Raw genomic sequence first — 17,661 nt, forward strand, 5'->3', positions numbered from 1 at the left:
TAGCTTTTAGCAATGTAGCTTCTTCAGTTTAAATTTAGGAATTTAGATTTAAATTTAGAACTTAGTTTTCTGATTCAGCCAATCTGGCTTAGAGTCCATAAAGGACACCTCTCCTTAGCCTAGGAAGTTTGATAAAGAATGTTCATCAAATAATCCAAAGGATAAAAGCAGCAGAAAGCCATCTAGACAGACTTGTTTGAAGCAAAGTATTGGCAATGTAACAAGTTCTATTTTTAAGAAATAGTAGAAAGAGTCTGGAAAATAGTTTTATAGGACTTATTTTTGATACTTGCCTGGTACCAGGTACCAGACCAAGTATTGGGAATGTAGACGGACTCGGTTCTTGTTCTAACAAAACTTACATTCTTTATGGAACATTGATATCAACAATCACGTGGTTTTTCTGTAATAACTATTAGTATTATACAATAGTATGAATATAAGCATATAAGGGAGAAATATATACTGGGTATTAGAATGGGACAGGAGCCCATATAGCTCAGTGGTAGAGCATGCCTTTAGTATGTGCAAGGTCTTGAGTTCACAAGAGAGAGAGAGAGAGAGAGAGAGAGTGTCTGAACAGTGGAAAAGTAACCGGGGAGCCCAAACCAGTCTGGGAGATCAGGCAAAAATCCCTTGAGGAAAGGAAATGTAATTTCAGATCTGAAGGATGAGTCTGAGTGGCCAAGAGAAAGGAGGGAGGATAATAGAAAGAAAAAGGAAAAGAAAGAAAGAGGCATTCAACTAGAACACTAATTACCTACTTCAAAACTATTTATGGAGAACCTACAATACTCCAAATATTCTTCTAGATTCTGGAGTATAGGTGCAAACAAAATGAATACAGTTTCTGCTCTCATCAAATCTATATCCCAGTTTATGAGACAAATAAAATGCTAAAAAATAAATAGGAAATAAACTAAAAGTAACAATATTGAAAGATTTTAGTTATCTCCAAGTCAATCTATTGATTCAATGCAAATATCCTAGGTAGATTTTTTTGTAGAATTTGACAAACCAATTTAAAAATTTATGCAGCAACACATACAAGAAGAAAATCTTTAAAAATCACCTTGAGATCAGAATGTTAAGTGAAATAACTCAGACACACAAGCCTAAATATTTCATGGCTGCTTTTATATGACAAACCCAAATTATAAATAAAGAGCAAAATAAAAGACAGATAATGGGAAGTAGGGTGATAGATATTTCTCAAATGGGAAAGGGATGAAGAGATGAGGGAGGGGGAGAGCAAGGAGGGATGAGAAAAGGAATTAAGGTGTGCTATGTGTATGTACCAACTCTACATGAGTGATGTAACCATTATGTACTGAGAACATGGACACTAATTTAAAAAGAAGAATGAAGTTGGAAAGATTTCAGTATTATATTAGTCAGTTTTCATCCCTGGGACAAAAAGCTGACTCATACAACTTGATGGAGGACAGGTTTGTTTTGACACAGTATCAGAGGTTTCGGCCTATGGTCAGCCGTCCAGTGCCAGAATCACCATGGCAGAAGGGGGTGGTAGAGGAAATCTGTTCAACTTGTGGCATCAGGGAAGCAGAGAGCAGGGGAAGAGCCAGAGCAAAAACATTCCCATCTAAGTCAGCCCCCCGGGGGCTTACTTCCACCTTGGCCCCACCTATGGCCCATTCAGCTATGAACTTGTCAGTGGTTAATCCATTGGTGAGGTTGGTGCCCCATGATCTAATCCCTTTCCCAAAGCCCCACCTCTGAACACAAAAATCAGTCCCTATGCAGACAAAAGAAATAAAACTTCTAAAAGATGATATGGGAGAATTTCTTTGTGAACTTGAGATAAACCAAGGTCTCTTAATCTGGAAACTAACCAAAAAGGGAAATATAATTGTCCTTTGGTATCCCTGGGACTTAGTTCCAGGACCCTCTCTGAACACTGAAATTCTCAAATGCTCAAGTCTCAAGTCATAGACAAATATAGGTAGACATAGACATAGACATAGACATAGACATAGATGATATAGATATAGATATAGACATTGATATAGATACAGAAATATAGTTTGTATATGAACTATGGTACAACCTCCTATACACAGTAAATCATCTTTAAATTATAATAACTAATATAATGTAAATGCTATGCACATAGCATAGCTGTATTGTCTAGGGAATGATGGCAAGAAAAACAGTCTATATATGTTCAGTAGAGACCCAATATTTAAAAATGTTTTCTATCCATGATTGATTGAATCCACAGAAATGGAACCTTCAGATACAGAGGGCAAAATATATTGATAAATTAAACATCACTAAAATTAAAAACATCCACTTTTCAAGAGGATGAAAAGGTAAATTACAAAGTAGAAGTATTTGTAATAAATGTAGCGGACAAAATACTTATTTTTGGAAGATATAATGTCTATAAATCAGTAAGGGGCATGTACACTGGGATTTCATACACACTCTAGACTCCTCCTTGTAATAAGAGAAATACAAATTAAAACCACAACAGAATACTACTTCATACCTGACATCTAAAAAATTAACAATATAGTACTAAGAATTATCTAGGATGTGGAACAAATAGCAGGAGAGTAAATTTGTACAACCACTTTGAAAGGTAGCTTGGAAGTATTTGCCAAAACTGAACATGTATATAGTGTATGGTCCTAAGATTCTGCTCCTAGTTATAATATACCACACGCAAATACATTCATAAGTGCACTAAGAGACATATTTATGAATGTTCATAACAACATTATTTATAATAGCCCCTGAATGGAAAGGACAAAAATGTCCATCAAGGGAATGATTAAGCAAATTTGGTATTTTCTTGAAATGGAATATTACATAACAGTTAAAGCCAATAAATCTAGTACATGAAACAATCATAAACATAATATTGACCAAAGGATGTCAGTCATGTAAGAATACATATTGCATGATTCAATTTATAGCGCAGGCAATATTAATTGATGGAAGTTACATTTGGAAGGTAATCATATTATTTCTTGTTTGGGGGATGGTAAGTGTGTTCACATTATAAAAATCATGAAGCTATATACTTACGATTTTTGTACTTTTCTGTATATTTATATGTTATAGCTCAATTAAAGCATTTCCTTAAGAATTGAGAACGTCCATCTCTCTAGTTCTCATTCTTTAGTGAAAAAATATTAGTGGTTACAACTTAGATAGGAACTTTAGATAAAAATTAGGGATATAAATAAATATTGTTAAGTGTTTCATTAAAGTATTTGAAATATATGGTCCAGGGATGTAGCTCAGCGACACAGCACCTGTCTGAAGTGTTTGAAATTTATATTTTATGTGATTTAGTCTTTTCCCATAATTACTATATTGTGAGCTCAAAGTTGAATCAAAGAATATTTAGGTATAATTGAGGGAATCTTACACTTGACATATTAATTAAGTAGGAAAAGCTATAGTGTAGTAACTGTTTGCCCCTCCCTTACATACCCTCTGGCCCATACCCAAATGTCAATGGTTTAAAAACCACAAAAATTTATTTTTAACACATCACAAACTAATTAAATATTGGACAAGAACCTTCTAGATATGGTTCAGGGACCCAGTCTTCTTTTGTTAATGCCTCTACTTTCCGCTAGGTCCTTGAGATCTCCCTGAATTCCACAAAGAAAATGGAGGAGATGTACTTTCTTTCCACTACCAAGACTCCAGGATGACATGTCCCTTCTAATCAGATAATAAGAATTAGTCAGTTGGTCTTGTAAAATACCATGGAGCTGGGAAATGTTGCAAGCTCTGTGCTGAAAAACAACACACAGGTATCTTTGACACATCTGGAACTCAAGGTAGGTCATAGGGTCACTATGAAAGTGTTTAGCAAGGAACTTTCAGGAAGGGGGAATTGTAACAATAACAGTTATAAAATGGCATCTTAATCAGGAATTCTACCCATGCAAAGTTACAAAAAAGACATTGGAAAAAAGAAACATCCTTTCCTTTCATGATTTGAGAGACAAAGGGTTTTGTGAGGAAGATATCTACTAAAAGGAAAATTGAGATGGAAACTCCACGGTAGTGAAAGAAGGAATATATCAAGGTTAAATGTTTAGAGCAGACTAAGGGAAATTAGTGAATTCAGGAGCTATTGTACAGGTCAGAGAGACTTTAAGGAGAGAGAAAGCAGGGAGACAAAGCTGGGAGGACTATGGAATATTTTGCATTTTTCACTCTCCAAGAGTAGAGTAAGCCAAAAACATAGCACATATTTCACCAAAAAGAGTTAAATTCTCACAGGAAATGCTGAAACTTATAGTTACTTCCCAATGTCCCTGGCAATAAGATCTGTACTTAATGGTAATAATATTATAATGTAGCAAAACACGTTAAAAAACAATAGCTATCTAAAATAAGGGCACGCCCTGGCATCGTTCAAAATGCTGTTCCGGAGCCTCTTTGCTTTGCTTTGGGAGTGACTGGGAAGAAGGTGGGAGGGGTTTGTGCTAGAGCCAAAGAAAGAGGTCAGAAGGTGAAGAATGTGAGCTATTTAAAGATGTTCACTCTTAGTCCTCTCATTTAAGAAAACTTCTGGGAACAAAGCATATATCTGTTATTTCTTATGTCGACCTTGGTCAAAGTGATTATAGATAATAACTTATATACACATTGTCCTGTTGCCTAAGCAACTGATACAGCTACCTGGAAGGAATCTTCTAGGAACGGTCCCCTGTGAAAAAAGAGTAGCAGGCAGAGCAATTGAATTTGCTGCTTAGACTATTCTCCAAGCCCTTGCTACCACCTAATAGAGCAGAGACTGACCCCCAAGGTGTATTAGGACAACGTTAGCCTGTTGAAACAAAGACATCTGATATTTGCTCCATTTTAAAAAGAAGAGACAGTTTCATTTCTCTTTCATAGACTAGGCTACTGTGCTATAGGTTGGCAGACAGCTCTTCTGAGTGCAATCATTTTGGGGCCTGTGTTCCACCCTTATTCATGCTCTCTGTGTCTGTCTGTGTGTCTGTCTGTGTGTCTGTCTGTGTGTCTGTCTGTTTGTCTCTCTCTCTCTGGGATTGAATCCAGAGTCTTTGCATAGAGCTATATTCTTAACCCTTTTCATTTTTTATTTTGAGACAGGGTCCCACCAAGTCACTAAGTTGTCCAGATGGGGCTTGGACTTGTGATCCTTCTGCCTCAGTCCCCCAGAGTGCTAGGATGTATAGGCGTGTATCAACACTCCTGGCCAAGAGAGTGTGTTTTAATGACCGAGTCAAAGCTGACATACTCTACTTTCATCAAATTTTATTGACAGGAGCTTAGTCATGTGGCTACAATTAACTACTTGGAAGTTATAAAGGGTGTTATGGTTTGCATCTTGATGTTTCCCCAAAGCCTCTGGCAGTCATGGGTGCAGGCTTCTAGAGTTTGTGATTGATTCATGGTCCAATGCTGGGATTAAGGGTGTGAATGCTACACCTGCCCTGGGGCAGATAGCTAGATTTTCTGCTGCCGTTACGGGTTGCCCCTTTGCCATGTGCCACCCGATCTTGGAGACAACCTCTACAAATTGTGAGCTAAATAAACCTTTCCTCCTTTAACTTATAGGTGTTGGGTATTTTGTCTCAACCAAAAAAAAAAGTAAAACAAATCATATCCCTAGCAAGATAAGCTCTTTAATAGCTTTGGAAGATGAGAAGTGGATTTTGGTGGATATCTGGCAGTATCCATCAGGGAGGATAGAGGGAGTAAAATAGAATCATTAAAATTATTTTACATATATTGTTGAAGCAATACATAAGGGCCAGGGGTGTAGTTTAATGGTAGAACGTTTGCTTAGTATGCACAAGGCCCTTGGTTTGATCCCCAACACTGAAAAAAGGCAATATATAGGTGAACTTTATGCATATCAAAGTAGTATACACCATTTGTTGTGAAATATTCTCAAATTCTGAAAGTAATAATCTTTTCAAAATTACTAATAATGTAAATTACAGATTCAGATAATTTTTACTCCCAAGTTTGACTTGTCTTTAAAAAAATCAAAGTTTCAGGTCAGGAATACAGCTCGGTGGCACAAGCACCTGCCTGGAAAATACAGGGTCCTGAGTTCAATTCCCGGTACTGGAAAAAAAAAAAAAAACATAAAAAATAAAGATTCCTAAGTCTATATTGTTAAGATACAATGAAGAAAAACAGATCATTAAAATATGTTTAAAAATGGAGCTAACTATTTACTGACTGCAAGAAGTGTACTTTAAATATAAAGATGTACTTTACATATAAAGATTAAAAATATAGTGTGTACATTAAAGGAATTAGGATACATAAAATGAACTGCAAAGACATGGTCACTTTATTTTCAACAAAGCTTCCATAGAAAATCAATGAAGAAAGGAAAATCAACAAACACTGATGGAAAAACCGGATATCTATATAGGAACAAAAAGAAAAACAATTATCCTTATTTCATACAATACAATAATTACAGTACAAAATTAACTCAAAAGTGTGATAGAACTAAAGATAAAGTGACAGTTGTAAAACTACTACAAATAAAATTGGAAAAATACTGTTACCAGCTTGCCATAGGCAAAGATTTCTCAGAACACATAAAATAAGAATCATAAAGGGAAAATGTATGAATTGGACCACATAAAAATAAAATATTTTCTCTTTGGAAGATAGTATTAAGAAAAGGAAAAGCCAAGCCACAGAATAGGTAAAAATATTCTCTACCATGTATCTGACAAAGAACCACCTAGTATTCAGAATACAATTTAACAATAAGTAATAGCCTTTTGGCTGAGATCATTAATTGGCTAATACTGCTTTCAAATTATTTAAACTCAGTAACATCTCATGAAAGATATATTGAGTAAATGAAAAGATACTTAGTGTCAATTAGTCATCAGAAAAAAGCAGATAAAAACCACAATGAGATACCATTACCACCATTATAAAGCATAAAGTGAAACAGACTGACAGTAACAAGTACTGGTACAGTGGAAGATTAACTGGAACTTTTATACACTAGAGACAGGAATGTAAAATGGTACAGCCACTCTGGAAAAAAAATGTAGAACTTTCTTGAAAGTTAAACACACACTACTATACAATCTACTCATTCTCATTCTCCTCCTAGGCATATGCACAAGAAAAATGAAAACATGATCACATAAAAATTTTTATGAAAATGTTTATAGTAACTTTATTCACAATAACTCCAAACTGGAAAAACTCAAATGCCCATCAACCAGCAGATGTAGTACATCCATACAAGTACTACTATTCAGCAGTACTACTGATCTATACAGAACAATATTCAACAAAAGGAAGATATATAAAACAATAGGGACGAACCTGAAAATCATTAGACCAAGTGAAAGAAAGCAGACGCAAAACAGTACATGTTGTATGATTCCATTTATACAAATACAAACCATATTATGGTGATAAAACACAGATCAGGGATTTCCTGGAGCCAAAGGCAGATGAAACAATTGACTATAAAAGAAAAGATGACTCTTGGAAGTACTGAAAATGTTCTGTAGTACTTTTTATTAAGATTGTGATATCTCAAATATATACAACTGTCATAACTCATTGAATTACTTATTTTAAATGGATAGAGTTCACTGTGCATAAATTGTTTATCAATAAATTTTGTTAAAGCTGAAAGTCTTTTTTGTATCACTGTTCATAGCTCAAATCTATTTCTCACTCTGTAACAATTTTGATTCAGTGGTTCTGGTTCTTCCTTCTGAAATCATGCTTATAAAAGCATAAACCAACATGACAAGTCCCTCAAATATTTGAAAAGAGACAGTTGTTGTCTTTGAATTTTTTCTTCATGTTATATACTGCCCTCTCCAGTCTCTCAGCCTGCTTCTTTACATATTCTTTAACTTCTTTAATCTCTCTACTTTCTCATCTTGAAACACGCTTTATTTTGTCAACAGTTTTTGTAAAAAGAATCATCCAAAACTGACTGCAATACTATAGGTGTCATGTGCCAAGTCTTGTTCAGAGGCGGTAGCATGATTTGTAGGAAGAACATGAACCTCAGTACCGGACAGTTTGATCTTTCTGATTCTGTCAGTGACCAATTCTTAAGGCAAATCTATCACTGTGGATTCCTCAGTATAACGAAGGAGTTGCAATTATTTATTGGACATAAGATTGTATTTATTTTTAGTATCCAGAAATGAAAGTGTAGATAAAAATTCTGAGAAATTTTCTCAATTAGGAAATATAAATAAATTGAAATACGTTGCTTAAGTGACTTTATGCTTAAAAATTTGTTTTCATTACTTAAAAAGACCTCTTTAGCCTTGCATCAGATTTGTACTTAGTGAGGTACACACTATTTGTTCCATTTGCATGTGGATTTATAACCCTTACTTCTGATGTTAGAGATTTTTCCAGTCATGTGCTTTAAACTTATAAGAACAGACACTACACTTGATCTTGGCCAGGTGCTTTAGACCATGCAGATTTGTGACTTGCTATGTAATCTCTGTGAGTTGGAAAATTAAAAACATATGGTAGCTCAGATGTTAGGTCAGGGGAAATAAAATATTTAAAAATTTTAGAGCTGGTTAGAGGATGTGATGCATATATTTTTTTTTTCTAGTGTGATTTGTATATGTGGATATGTTGGGAAACATACCACTTGAAAATGAAGCTGAAAGAAAAAATCTTTTTTACATTTTAGGTCCACTCCAGATAAATAAAAGTGTTGCAAATACAGTGGGAATTTGTTCAAAGTCAGGGATTTTGAAAATACAGTTTTTCCAATTGCAACATTTAAATAACAACAAAAATTGGGGCTGGGGATAGCTCAGCGGCACAGTGCCTGCCTGGCAAGTGCAAGGTTGTGAGTACAATTCCCGGTACCGGAAAAAAAAAAAAAAATCAGTGTCAATATCTGTTTAAGGAAAGTAATACAGTTTTTAGAAGGTATAAGATAACAAACAATCATGCCTACAATATTTTCTGATTTAGGTAATTTTCTGCTAAATCTGGTAAATAGTACTTTAACCCTGGAACAAAAGTTTAAACTCTTCAGTATTATAGCTTATGGCGCACAAAGTGACTTATTTAGTCAAAACTTCCTCATATGACTTGTAATACAAAGCATCCTTCTGGGATAAATAGTTTCCTATTGGTTAATCACTCATTCATTTCTACATGTGTAAATGGAGTAGAAAGAGTAAGCAAAAGTTGTGGTATCTGGTAGGATTTTTTTTTTTAGTGTTAATGCTGTATGTTTTTTCTAGGATGGCATAAAAAAACACCTAAAACAGGTGAATAATATTCCTAATATTCAATGACACCTTACAATTTGATAGCTTTTATTCAACAGGTATCTGAAAACAAATTCAATGACACAATTTTTGTTTAATTTATTTTAAGAATAAAAGAAGGAAAACATCAACAGACATCCATTTACGAAACAGCTTAAGAACAATACATGCAATATAGAGTTACAGACTGGCAGGAAATTAACAATGGTTGTTGCATTACATATTGATATCTTCAAAGTGGTTTCTCAGGAAAACAAATAGAGACATGGAAGATTGATAAAATAATTAATCATTAAGTGTTCCTTTCAGTAAAGAGATAGAAGTCAGTAGCACAACTATGTTAGCTATCTTGCATATACATACATACATAATTTCCCCTTCTCTCTTTTCTCTGTTCCCTCACCCCAGTTGCTCTTTACTTTTGAGCATTTTCCTTTCATTTCACAATGTCTGTCATACCTCCTAATTTTTATCCACTCTTTCAGGTTCTGACACCTTGCAATTTGATAGCTTCTACTCAACAGGTATCTGAAAACAAATTTTAATGATACATGTTAACTCATTTCAGTTTCACAAAAAAGAAAATATTTTACTTTTATATTTTCATATTCTTGATTCTTGAACTATCAGGAATTTTATTTCACATCCAGTCTCCTTGTATTTTCTTAAATCCTCAGCCATCACCTTCCGGGATATGATCCTGGCTAGAATAGTTCAGCCTATACTGCTCTGCTGACTGGTGGCAGGACAGAACTCCTTCAGCTTGAATATAGATAGAATCCATTCCCTAAACACACAGATCTGATGCATTTATCCTGTCATCTGTTCTTCTAGGCATGCGCATTCATCATTTATATGGATTCTCAGACATTTCTCTATCCGTGAAATGAATAAATTGTAGAGTGCTATTTCAATTTTGTTGTGACATTGGTGTTTCTTAGGCCACTAATCTGAGTTAGATAAAGCAAATTTACAATGCAGGTAGTTTCTCTTTCCCCACCTAACACGATGAAGCAGTTTTTTACTCAGAGACCACATCTCCTAATTGTTGGAATCCTAGCTTTTGTGACAAACCTACCCAACTTATACTGCCCTATTTTCCAGATTATGACTAGGAGAAGGCACTTGATGAACTCGTGTCTTTACTACTGTGTCCTAATAACCATCACAAGTAGTATATACTTTCATAAGTAGGCCTACCTTCCTGGCTGAATTTGTATCTCCCAATTGTAGAATTGCCACTGCACCCACAGTAACAGTTCATGTGTCCATACCACCATGTCCGTCTCAGCATTGTTCTTCAAGGCTAACAGATCTCTACGTGGAACCTTTGACTTTGGAAGGCTTTGCTGGGGGCAGGCCCAGGGAACAGTCTGTAAGCATTGCTTCACGGAGTCTCCAGTGTTGCCACAGCTTCTCTTGCTGCTTCATATTCAGACTGCTGCATGCTGGATGTGGACACATTTTCCCTGGGGTACCTCGCACTGTCAGGGCGCCTGAAGTCGGCACTGAGCTGCTTTTATTCCTTGTGCACTTCCTCCTGCCCATCTTCCCTTGCAAAAGGTATTGTATTCTTGGAACTGGTACACACTATGGACAAACAAAATTTCTAGAGAACGTTTTAGATTTAGCTCCTTCCCTCCTTGATTATTGATGGTGGCAGCTGCTGTGGGAGAACTTCTGCATCTCTTTCCCCTGTGGCTTCAGTCTGGGCAGATCTGGATATAGCACTCTCAATTTCTTTTTACCAAGAGTCGCCCAAAATGTTACAATAGATCATATGCACTGCATTTTCTCAATGCTTTGGAAAACTAAACATGAGATAACCTATGCTTAAATACATCCTAACTTCACATATATCTCAAGTGAATAATTATCTGCCGTAACATTCTCTCACCCTCCCCTCTTCCTGGGAAGAATTCAAGGCAAATGTATTAGTTTGCTTCTTCATGGCATTTCTTATTCCTGTTATTCCATCCACATCCCAATCAATCCAACATTGTTACTGGTTATTTGTAACACTATAAGATCTTGGGGCTGGGGATTTAGCTCAGCGGCAAAGCGCCTGCCTGGCAAGCGCAAGGTCGTGAGTTCGGTTCCTGGTACCGGAGAAAACCAAAAAAAAAAACAAAACAAAACAAAAAAACACTATAAGATCTTTAATTAGCTACAAAATTACATCACCTCTAGAAACTATCTTACATCTAAACAACATACATACAGTACTAAGTAATCCTTGCTCATATTACTGCAAGATTCTGTAAATTATTTTTTGAGACAAAAGACAAAACAAAACAAAAATGCTTGTTTTAAATGCGTATTTTATTCTGATTCCTGACATTTAAATATCTTTAAAATGTCTTCCGGTGGTTTTTAAAAGTTCCTTCAAATAATCTCTTTACCCATACAATATGTTCCATGTCTCAATAAGACAATCTTAAATAAGAATAGAAGATTATGGATGCCAGAATCTTGATTACAATAGTCAGATAAGGTCTACCCCACTCGGATATTAAACATCTGAAGGGCTGTGTTAGTTCCTATTTAGTAAAGGACTTCATAATAATGATAAAAGAATTTGGTAGGAATGACCAAACCTAGTACACTCTACAGTGAGAAGTGTGTACAGTTTACTACATAAACCCAAATACAACTAACCATAGAGCACGTACACTCTTCCTGAAGGAACTGATAGCCTTACCATTGCAGTATTATTGTTGTTGTTGTTTGAGATGGTTTCATTTTGTTACCCAGATTGGTCCCAAACTTCTAGGCTCAAATGATTCTCCTGCCTCAGCCTGCTAAGTATTTGAGATTATAGGTATGCCCCACCACACTTGACTTTGTATTAATTTTAATTAGGAAATGATTTTATTGTCCAAGTTTGACCTTTATTGCCAGGTTTCTATCCTGGGAGGTTGGCTTCTTACTTCAGGATTTAAGTTACCACATTTTGGATTCTACCATACAAGCAAGTACGAAGAACGACAACTGAACACTGAATTTTTATCAGCTGACTTATAATCACCTTCACTGGCTGTGGCTATGAAATTCCTCACAGAAGAATGGGTCTAACTGGAGCATCTTGTCTGACAGTCCCATTAGGATGACCATTCTTGGCTTTGGATATGAATGAATATTTTAAATTCATTTGTTAAGAGTGAATTTTTGCCTAAAAAAATAATAAAACTATCTTCTGAAATATGGCTCCCAGGGTCTTGTGAAACACCAGTAAATGTCTTTGCAGATAAAACTTAAGGATTATTTCCTAATTGGTTTATGACTATTAACTTCTTGGTAGCAAGAATACTTATTAAGTCCCCAAAGAACAATTGTCCTTTGATTTGTGCATCACTTAGTCATTATTTTGCTATTAAAGCACCTATTTAAGCCACTTAAGCACCATTATTTTTCTATTTAAGCACAAATGTAGATAGCTTTGGATTGTTCAGACAAAACTGTGTATCACTTCCTAAACTTTTCTTTCCTCTCACGATACCTATGTTCCTCCTTTCTTTTTCTTTCTTTCCTTTCTTTCTTCCTTCCTTTCTTTCTTTCTTCATTCCTGTTTTTTGTTTTGTTTTGTTTTGTTTTGTTTTTCTCCGGTACTGGGAACCGAACTCACGACCTTGCGCTTGCCAGGCAGGCGCTTTGCCGCTGAGCTAAATCCCCAGGCCCTCTTCATTCCTTTCTTTTTCTTTCTCTTTCCCTGTCTCTCCCTTTCTCTCTCTCTCTCTCTCTCTCTCTCTCTCTCTCTCTCTCCCTCTCTCTCTCTCTCCCCCCCCCCCCCCCCCCCCCCGGCACTGGGAATCAGGACCTGCCAGGAAGGTGCTTCTGCCACTAAGCTATTCTCCACCAACACGGTTGTTCTTTCTTTCATAGTGATTCCCTCTCACCCTGCAGAGCGCACTTTTTTCTTACTTTTAATTGACCTACACTTGCTCTGCAGAGCATTGCTTCTTTTCCTATCTTTAGTAAATGTAAAACTTTGCTATCTTTTGTGCTTGTTTTATCCAATTCTTTGTTCAGCACAAGAAGAACCTAGAAAGAATTTCTCGAGGGAGACGCCAGCACTCCCAAGCCTGGCTTTTCGTAAAGCCAGCCTCGATGAAATAAGGCACGCCCTTATTTTATCCTAGTCACATGGGGCCACCATGTCTGGCGGTCACCTTGGCTCATCACATGAGCCAGTCACATGGATCAGAAGATAACCTACTAAATGGGAGAAAATATTTCTAACTCATATATCTAATAAGATTAAAACCCAGAATATACAAAGAACTCTAAAAGCTCAAAAGTAAAAGAATGAAACTCCCCCCAAATTGGTAAAAAACTTGAAAAGACATTTCTACTAAGAAAGTATTCAAATGACCATTCAGCATATGAGAAAATGTTCATTATTAGCCATTAAGGAAATGCAAGTCAAAACCACAATGAGATTCACAATGAATTCACAATAAGACTTCCTACCTACTGGATAACTATAATTCAAAAAATAGAAATAACATATTAACCAGTATGTGGAGAAACCGGGACCCTTGTGCTTTGTTAGTGATGATGCAAAGTAGTGCAGCTGCTATTAAAAACATTTTGGTGATTTTTTAAAATGTTAGGCAGAACTACCGTATGACCCAGCAATTCCATTCCTAGGTGTATATCTAAAAGAACTGAAAGCAGGGACTCAGAGAGATATTTATACACCAATTTTATTCACAACAGCAAAAACATGGAAACAATCCAAGTGTGTCTCAATCAGGACAACAAATAGGCAAAACGTGGTATATGCACCCTCAAAAAGGAATGAAATTCTGGAAATGTTACAGTATAGATGGATGTTGAAAACATTACATTAAGTAAAATAAGCCAGATACTGAAAGACAAATATTGTATGATTTCACTTATATGATGCAAACTTATAGAGATGGAAAATAAAATAGAGGTTATTGGGAACTGCAGAAAGGGGAAAAAGAAGAGTTATTATTTAATGGATACAAAGTTCTTGTAGGGGGTGATGAGAAACTTTGGGTACGGATAATGCGATGGTTAAATAATACTGTGAATATATTTAATGCCATACACGATACATCTATGAATGGTTAAAATTATAAATACTATAGTTATAAAATTATAAATACTATTTTACCACACTAAAACAGTAAGAGCGAGAAAGAAGAAGGATGGGAGGGAGGACAGGGAAGGGAGGACAGGGGAGGGGAGGGACAGAAAGCCTCTAGGTTTGGCTGTAGGGTCCCAACTGGAGTCTCTGCTTTCTCACACGGGAAGAGCAGGGAGGAAGCAGTCTTGGCTGACATATCACCAAAGCTTTTGTGAATAAGGAGAAGGACTGAAGACAGGGAGGGGAATGGGAGAGAAACAATATATATCACTCACAGGTACAAATTCCCTGTGATGAATGTTATCATTATGAATATCTAAAATGTACCAATAAAATAAAAAATACTGAAAAAAACCCACAGATTTGCCTTTCTTACAGATTTTCATGGGTTTTTCTCAAAGCAATGTTCCTTCTTTTTGCTGTTTGCCCCTAGAACCATTTCCAAAGGGCATGAAGAGTTGTTTTTCTTTAATTTTGACTAGTTTCACTGAGCAGTGTGTTATTTCAGCTCCTAACTCAAAAGCTGAGATATGGATGACTTTGTATTTTAAAATTACCTGTTATTTAATTTGGTGGACTGTTGTAGCGTTTGTATGTTGGTTGTAAAATTAAATCTTTAGGATTAAAAGATTTTCTTAGAGAAATGTAACATTAAAACAATCTATCTAAAAAATGGGATTTTTATAAACTACTGCTACCCTGATTTTTTTTTAAAATTAAAACTCCTATGTTGGCATTGTTTTTTTTGGTTTTTTTGTTTTTTTTTTGGTTTTTCTCCTGTACCAGAAACTGAACTCATGACCTTGCGCTTGCCAGGCAGGCGCTTTGCCGCTGAGCTAAATCCCCAGCTCCTTGGCATTGTTTTTTTAGAGGAAAGGAAAGGCTCTCTAGAATTCTGACTGCATTATTGAATGAATGAGTGAAAAGAAGGTTTTGTTTATGAACGTAGCGGCTGTATTAGTCAGCTTTCCTACTTTTGAGACAATATCCACAACTAAAGGAGAAGAGGCTTACTTTGGCTCCTAATCTCAGAGGGTTCAGTGGTTGGCTCCAATGCAGAAATATCATGGAGGAAGGGTGTGGCACAGCAAATATACCCAGCTCCTGGCGGTAGACAAGCAGAGCATACAGAGAGGAAGGGGCCAGGGACCAGATGTAGACCATGTCTTCATGACCCACCCACATACACCTGGAAGCATGCTCCATCAGCTCAGGGTCCCAAAGCCAATCAAGTTGACACAATCAAATGTAACTGTCCCAGGGGTCCTTTGCTCTTGTGTGCTTGACAGTGAAGTTTCTCTGTATCAGCCAGTGGATGAACTCCACAATTTTTCAGAAATGTTCTCTTAGTTTGGGCTGTTATAATAAATTGCTGTGGACTGGGTTAAACTGCAGTTTATTTTTCATGATTCTGAAGGCTGGGAAGTTCAAGATTATAGTACAGGCAAATCCAGTGTCAGGTGAGGGCTTTTTCCTGGCTCTCATTCTATGAAAGAGCAAGCTAGGTCTCTGCCCTCTTTTTCAAGGGTACTAATCCTATTTACGAAGGCCCACGCTCAGTAACTAATTGCCTTCCAAATGTCCCTCCTTCAAATACCATCACATTAGGATTAAATTTCAACATATGAATTTCAACAAATTGGAGGATTCACATTCAGTTCATAACAAATGCATCCTTTTTTGCTAAAATTTTTCTTTATTAAGTATATGAGTCCAGAATTTTTGTGAGGAATGGCATTTCAGCCTTTGTGTTATAAATAGTTTATGAGGTCAAGTATCAGTTATTTTGTCAAAAAGACTCAGTGAGTTTATTAATTATCATTATTGAAATAATGGTTTACCTAATTACTGAAATAATACAATCTATGGAAGGTAAAAGAAACTGATATTGCTGAGCATTTAGTATGCAGTAGGACTATTACAAATATTATTTTAACTCATAAATGAGTTAGGAATTATTAGTGTCATTAAGGATGATGAATTAAAACTTGAAGTTTCACTTTTTCTGAGGTCACATAGTAAGTAAACAGGAGAGCTGTCAAGAAAAGAACCCGTAGGAACAGGGCAGTCAGATGACAGACCATGGGCCTTAGATGTAAGAGGGGTGTTTCAAAGACAGGATAAGCCAGGCAAGGCACTCGAGAGGCTGAAGCAGGAAGACTGCTGTGAGTTCGAGGCCAGCCTGGGCTACAAAGGGAATTCAAAGCCAGCCTGAACTGCATAGCGAAACCCTGTAAAAAAAAAAAAAAAAAAAAAAAAAAAAAAAGACAAAAAACAAATACAGGATAAATACCTCTAAAAGATACACATCTTTGATTTGATGATATCTTACCATCTGCAGAAATTTTCCCGTGAAAGCATTCCGTGCCAATTTTCAAAAACGATTGTATTAAGGAAATTTTAAAGGGCAATTTAACTTCTATGGTTTCTTTACATGTATGGTGTAAGTACACTGTTAATGTTTTTGTACACATTTATTAAACAGACAAGTGTCATTGTGTTTTTTAAAGGATTTCTGAAACTTTATTTCTGAAATAAGTTCATCGAGATATTGACTTCAGTAATGTTGACCTCAATAGTGTCCTTCCGATTTTTTTTTTTTTTTTTTTCTGGTACTGGGGATTAAACTAAGGGCTTTCTTATTGAGTTATATCCCTAGTCTTTTTTATTTTTATTTTGAGGCAGGACCTTGCTAAATAGTTAAGCTGTCTAGGCTGCCAACTTAAACTGTAACTCTCCTGCCTCGGCCTCCTACACGCTGGCATTACACTGTGTCGGCTCCATTGTGATAGTTTAATAAATAATATACGTAAAACACTTTTTGGGTAATAAGAAAATGGAGGTCCCAGAGTTAAAGCGTCTATGAGAAAGGCAGGTTGCGGTATGCTTTGGGAGTGGGGAGTAGCGGTTTAGGTGGTAGAAAAGCAGGCTAAGTTAGCGGGGTTACTTTTCACCCAAGATTAAGGTCTGTACTTAAGAAAGCTTAAACGCATGTACCTTAAATACATGTATGTAAGAGGCCTTACACCCAACACTGGGGTCTGTATTGGTGAAAACTGATCCAGTATCCCGGCAGTGATACATTCCTCAAGGCCAATCTTAAACTACTGAGAAAACAGGAGAAGTGGACCGGAGCGGCGGGGCCGGCGATCCATTGCTTGGAGCTCGGCTGAGCCGGGCTGGGCGGGGGTCCTCCGAGGGGCCGGCGGATCGGCGCTCGGCCGCAGAGCCGCGGGGGGGTGGCGCGGAGCGGGAGCGGGAGCGCGG

The sequence above is a fragment of the Chinchilla lanigera genome, unplaced genomic scaffold (assembly GCF_000276665.1).
Source record: "Chinchilla lanigera isolate Chin_1 unplaced genomic scaffold, ChiLan1.0 scaffold00022, whole genome shotgun sequence".
NCBI lineage: Eukaryota > Metazoa > Chordata > Mammalia > Rodentia > Chinchillidae > Chinchilla > Chinchilla lanigera.